This window comes from Maylandia zebra, linkage group LG3, assembly GCF_041146795.1.
Source record: "Maylandia zebra isolate NMK-2024a linkage group LG3, Mzebra_GT3a, whole genome shotgun sequence".
Lineage (NCBI taxonomy): Eukaryota > Metazoa > Chordata > Actinopteri > Cichliformes > Cichlidae > Maylandia > Maylandia zebra.
Window position 1 is genome coordinate 54,905,967 of NC_135169.1, and position 6,232 is coordinate 54,912,198.

At 41.6% G+C, this 6,232-nt stretch overlaps 1 protein-coding gene across 2 annotated transcripts in view; it reads left to right on the top strand.

Moving 5' to 3' along the window:
* Positions 1-6,232, top strand: part of LOC143416816 (protein NLRC3-like) — a 250,861-nt gene that overhangs the window by 100,917 nt on the left and 143,712 nt on the right. The gene's annotated exons all lie outside the window — the stretch shown is intronic.

Here is a 6,232-nt window from a genome sequence, read left to right on the forward strand (position 1 = left end):
CATGCAGCCAGGGTGCAGCCTGGGATCGAACCACCAACCTTCTGATTAGTGGCTGACCTGCTCTGCCACCTGAGCTACAGCCACCCAGAGTGGAGGTGATGTATCTAAATGCATCTGAACAAAGCAGAAGTGCACACCAAACTCAACGGATAGTCAAATGTAGAATCACAGAACAGAACTGCAGGCTGAGTTTGGATGTTTGTCTTTCACACCTCTCTGTGTCTCACACACACAGTGACGTCAGACACAGTCACACTCACTGTTCCATCTGCTTTGTGCACAAATTCATTACTTTCTTCCTTCAATGATCTACATACTACGTGCTGCCCAGTGAATACTTTGCAATGTATTCCATCCCCTTTCAAGGCAGAATTACCCAGTTTATTCCCCATTACAAGACAACAATCAGTCACACTCACACAGACCACGTCTGGCCCGCACTCGCTCACACGTGCGTTTACCCACCAATGAGAGCTCTATCCTCCTTACATATTGGTGGATAAACCAAACACTCAACGCCCTCAGCGGCAGAGGAAAAACCTCCTTTCGGTGGAGCAACCATCCTTAACCCTCCTTAAAAACTGGCGAAGAAACCAGACCTCCTTAGAATAATTAAAAAACTGGTGGGGAAACCAGACCTCCTTAAAAAAAATAAAGAAATACCGGTGGAGAAACCAGGTAGCTTCTAAAACACCATCTGTTTTAGAAAACAAAACAGATGGTGAATTCTTTAGAGAATTTTCTAGAAATCTTTTTCTTTCAAAACAGAATTCAGAATATTGATCTTTGACATGGAAGCTGTTTCTACAGGATCCTGATGGACACTCAAAGCTTTCATAAAATGTTCTCATTAGTTGTTTGCAGCAGAATATCACCTGATGTGAACCAAAACAACAAAAGTGCTCTGCACATGTGTGTGAGACTACAGATTCTAGAATCAGAACTGCTGATTTCATTACTCTGAACTTTTAAAGGCAGATTTTGTATCTGAGAGCAGGGACACTTGCTGTGTTCAGTGTGACTCGTCTCTGCAGAAGGTCAGGGCTCTGATAGTTGCAGTTAGCGGGTGACTTACTGGGCAGGTGGATCCTGAGTGTCTGTTGGAGTCAGGGTTCATTATGGTCCTGGTTGCTACTGGAAATAAAGAAACAAAAGGAGGGTGTGATGTTCAGGAAGTACAGACTGTAGCTCAGCAGGTAGAATTACTAACTGGAAGGTTGGAGGTTTGATCCCTGGCTGCTCCAGTCTGCACGCCACGGTATCCTTGGGCAAGATGTGGAACCCCGACTTGCTCTCCGATGCATCCATCATAGTGTCATTGTTAGAAAAAGAAGTGCTTGTGTGAATGAAGCACGCTGTATAAAATGCTTTGACTGCTCATACAGAAAAGCAGCTCATAAGAACTGGTTCATTTTCCAGATAATTCCACTATTAAGACAACAGGCATTTGGGAGGCTTTCTCTGAGAGTAACACTGAAAGTCTTGCTGCTCCTCCACAAAATGAACTTCAGATTAAAGACACAGCTCAGCTAAACACAACTCAAACTAATCTACACTATTTTTCTTTATTACGCAGCGTTTTTATAACTATTTCCAGATGTTTCTAAAGATGAAAACAGAATTAAACTCCAGCCTGATGCGTTTCTGAGGTTCCTGACTCTGACCGTCCCTCAAACGCCTCTCTGGGCGTTTCCTTCCGTCGCTTTTACTTTCGCTTTCGTGAATGTTGTGGCGCAGTTGATCGTCTTATTAAATTCAGTTCTTTGCATTCTTTTGGCGGCGAAGAAAAACTGGGCTCAAAGTGGTCAAACTCAAAAAATGATCTTTATTTTACATTCCCGGGAACGGAGAACTGTTAGGCGCTATCATGCACCCACAGCTCTGAAAAAAAAATCACAAGCTGCATGTGTATATATATTTCTGCTACGTCACATATAGTTTCGATCAAAACAACTCCTTACATAGTAGCAGTTGATGACAATGACAGCTGCAGAGTTTGTGTCTGATGTATTAAGTATGAAACACTGTTGGGCTAAAATCTGGTCAGAATGAATCCAGGTGCAGGTGTGTCAGTTTAGGACCACTGGACTAACATCCAAGTGCTCACAATATAAAGTGTATTCTGTAGTAACATCCTGGTGTTGCAGCAACAGTCCCACATGGAAACGTCAACACTCAAACTCAAAATCTCTTTTTGTCAACAATAAAATGACAGCAGACCAATTTGAACAAAGTTTGTAAAAAGCTTCAGAAATTAGTAAAATATTAAAAAGTGTCTTGATGCTCAATCATCCAGTAAATCCCCAAAAAGTTGATTCTGTTCATCTGGATGTTTTCAGCAGCATGGATCAGTGTGAGGACAGAGAGGAGGGAGTCCCTCCCTCTAAAAGCACTCTGTGTGGGGAACATGAGAGCCAGACCAAAGCTCAGAGGTGAGATGACCATCTCTAACTGTCCATGACTCTTCTCCATGTCACAGCTCAGCACTCACATCACTGCTCCATCATTATTCACACTCATACCTCTGTGTGTGTTGTTTTAAAGCCCAGAGCTGTGGGGCGTACCAGGCTCAGCTGGACATAACCCTGAAACTAATCCAGAGCCTGGACCTGAACCCAGCTGTGTTTCCTTAAAGAGCAACGACTCGAAGGATGCTGTTGTAAACTTTAACAAAAGACTGTTATGTGACAAAGAGTAAGTACATTATTTTTATGAGATTGTTCATCATGTCTTTAATTTAATATTTCCAGTTTTCCTTCCTGTCTCATGAAGCTGTGACATTTATTGTTTTTCTTTTAGGATCAATAAGAGGCCAGAATCTCCTGGACCTGAACCCAGCTGTGTTTCTTTAAAGAGCAACGTGTCGAAGGGTGCTTTTATAAACTTTAAAGGCTGTTCTTCTGCTGCTGAGAGGTAATGTGTGTCTAGATGTTGTTCCTGACTCTGTATTTTTGAATAAATCCTCATGTTTAATATCAGCTCAGCTCTTTTTCACACATTTCTATGTTGGTATGTGAAGCGGTGTGTGTTGGAGTGTTTCCACAAACACAGCAGTCAGAGTGGAAAGAGTGGATGTTGTAGGAGGTGTTTGTGTAGTGAAGAGGCTGAGTGTCTGTAGGACTCCAGCTGCTCCAGCAGGTGTCTCCTTTGTGCTTTGCTTCAAACACAGTGTAGGGAGGAGCTTCCACTCAGGTGTTTCAGGTGTTGCTGGATGGAGGAGGACAAATAGTTTGTCCCTTCAGTGACACTTCAGCAGCTCAATGTTCTGGGAGATGTTTGTCTTTATGAAGGTTTATGGATTCTTGTTCTTACTTTGGTGAAACTGAGCAACACATTTTCCATCTAACATTTAAAGTAAATTTCCAGGTGAATAAAAGATCTGCAGCTGCAGCCTCTGTGATGTTTCACAGTCTGAAAGTAACAAATTCAACCAGAGTTCAAACAAAGGCTTAATATACGTGTGTGTTTGATATAATGCCAACAAGTACAAACAGGTGTTCTTACAGGTCTTAATCACAGAGCTCTGATAAGTCTGGTGACTTTCACACTCAGCAATTTTGCTGCCTTTTATTTTATATTGGCCTTTTTAAAGCCCTTCAAAGTCTCCCACATTCATACAGAGCTTTTAACACCAAACTCCTTTACAGTCCTTCTCCTCTCACACACGATCACACGACTGATTTGTCTGCAGCAGCTGTGTTACTGCTAGTATTTTATTATGTGTGTAATCTCCTCATATTGTTCCTGTGGTTTAGTTTGACTTCCTTCTGCAAACTCAGCTGCTCTGTTGCTGATACACGTCTCCATGAATATGATTGATCAGATGCTGCCAACACCATGTGTTTCATGTGAGCGCTCAGCTGAAACCCTGGGTTGACTTATCGAGTTAATAACAAGCTTCACGTGACTGTGAATGCTAAAGTGAATCCAGATAAAGGAAAGAGACCCTGCTAATGTTGGACTCACTTCTTAGTGTAGATCCCAGGAGGAAGTTCAACATAGCCATTCTTTGTGCTAGCTCGACCAAACCTGAGAGCACAGTGCAGGATAATGATCATCATCTGTCTCTGTCAAGGACATTTAAAATCCACAAATAACAAACATAATTATATTTGATCATTAAAAATATGTTTTCAATTAAAAAAGCATGAGCACACTGGTGGATTACAGAAACATGAAAACTCGTTAACAGTAAAGTTAATTTAGGTGTAAACAAAGTGTCAAACATACTTAAGTAGAAGGACTGATGTTTGTGTTAAAATACCCTCTTAAAGCAGAAATACTGATTCAACTTCTTTCTCCAAAAGTTGATTCTGTTCATCTGGACGTAGCGTTTTGTGGGAGAAACATTTCGTCTCTCATCCAGGTGACTCCTTCAGTCTCAGCTGACTGCAGGATTCAATCTTATAAACAGGACATTTGCATGATGACTGAAACCAGCCCACTGAAGGAACAATGGGCTGTGAGGTCAGTTCCTTAATCTTAATTATGCAATTCTCATGACCATTGATCAACAACCACTGATCAATGGTCATGAGTACCATTCACAGAGAGTTGGGGAATGGCTGCAATCACAGCATGTAAGATGGTGACAGATGTACCCTTAGGCCCCTCCTCAATTCAGAGATGGTCTTTCCCTTTTCACGTAAATGGCCTCCTTGACTCCGCCTTCAAACCAGCGTTCCTCCCTGTCCGGGATGTTACATCCTCATCATTGAAAGAGTGTCCACTGGCCTGTAGGTGTAAATAGACTGCAGAGTCCTGGCCTGACGAGGTAGCTCTTCTGTGTTGTAGCCAGAGGTTGTTTGGTTTCCCCGATGTATAAATCCTGCCAATCGTCCTGCACTTAACAGCGTACACTATGTTACTCTGTGTCGGGGGACCCGATCCTTGGGGTGGACCAGTTTTTGGCGCAGCGTGTTTTGGGGTTTAAAAGCCACAGAGACCCGGTGTTTAGAAAAAATGCGACTCAGCTGCTCCGACACTCCTGACACATATGGGATAGCTACAGGTTTTCTCTTAGGCAGCGGTTGTCCTTCTCTCCTGGATCGACTGGAACTTTCTTTAGGAGCCTTTCCAGCTTTGACAAAAGTCCAGCTGGGACACATTTACGCTACGTCCAGATGAAGAGAATCAACTTTTGGAGATTTACTTTCCTGGATGATTGAGAATGCATCAAGACGTTCCTCCTAAAGTGTTATTCAGAAAAATGACAAAAAAAGTTTTAAAAATAAGGATTAAAATATTAAAAACTATGTTTTTGAGTTTCCTGATGTAGCACAAAAATATATGAACATAACTGTATATAGGACAGATATTTCACGGTTCTTTTAGGCAGCACCAAAAAACAAAAAGACTATTTTTAAGCTGTCTGAGGTAGTGAGTCAACATGTCACACTGGGTCAAAGGTCAGGGAGTAAAAGTGTGTTTTAAAGGAGGTTTAAAAGCAGCGAGTGAAGGAGCCTGTCGAGGTAAATCGTTCCATAACTGATCAAATTCAGTTGGTGGACCTCTGTGTGAAATCAAGCATCTGGTTCACAGAGAGGATAACCCTCACATGGGCTGTACAACATTATATAGGGAGACATTGTATTTTTATTTTATTTTTTATTCCTATTTATTCTATTTATCCCCTTTGTATATTTTACTTATATTTGTCTCTGTATTTATATGTGTGTGTGTGTGTGTGTGTGTGTGTGTGTGTGTATGTATATATATATATATATATATATATATAAAACAATTCTGTAACTGTAACTTCGGTTGTTGCTGTGCTTTTTGGAAGTCGAATTTCCCAGAGGAACCCACCCGAGGGATTAATAAAGTTCTATCTTATCTTATCTTATCTTAAAAACAGAGATTATCGTAGCCATCGCTCTCTCGCATGGACGTGGCAGTCTTGCTGTCTGCTGCGAATCCTCCCCGTACCTCCGTGACCTCGTCTGGTATCTGCTCCCTCCTCTGTAAGAGACAGTAAAGGAAAACACGTCTCTGCCTAGTCTTGGAAATCTAATCTTATCATCCATTGTTCTTCTAGGGCCTCTTCTTCTTGTGGCCTCAGCTAACTGCTAATATTTAAATGGCTAACATTAACATGTGTGCCAGCCAGGTTAACATTTATGATTAACTATGATTAATTAACTGATGTTGAAACTGGAGCTTTACTGACCTCTGAAATTCCTCCTAAAGTGTTATTCAGTGTTGTGACAGTCAGCTGCTTCAGCTGCTGCTG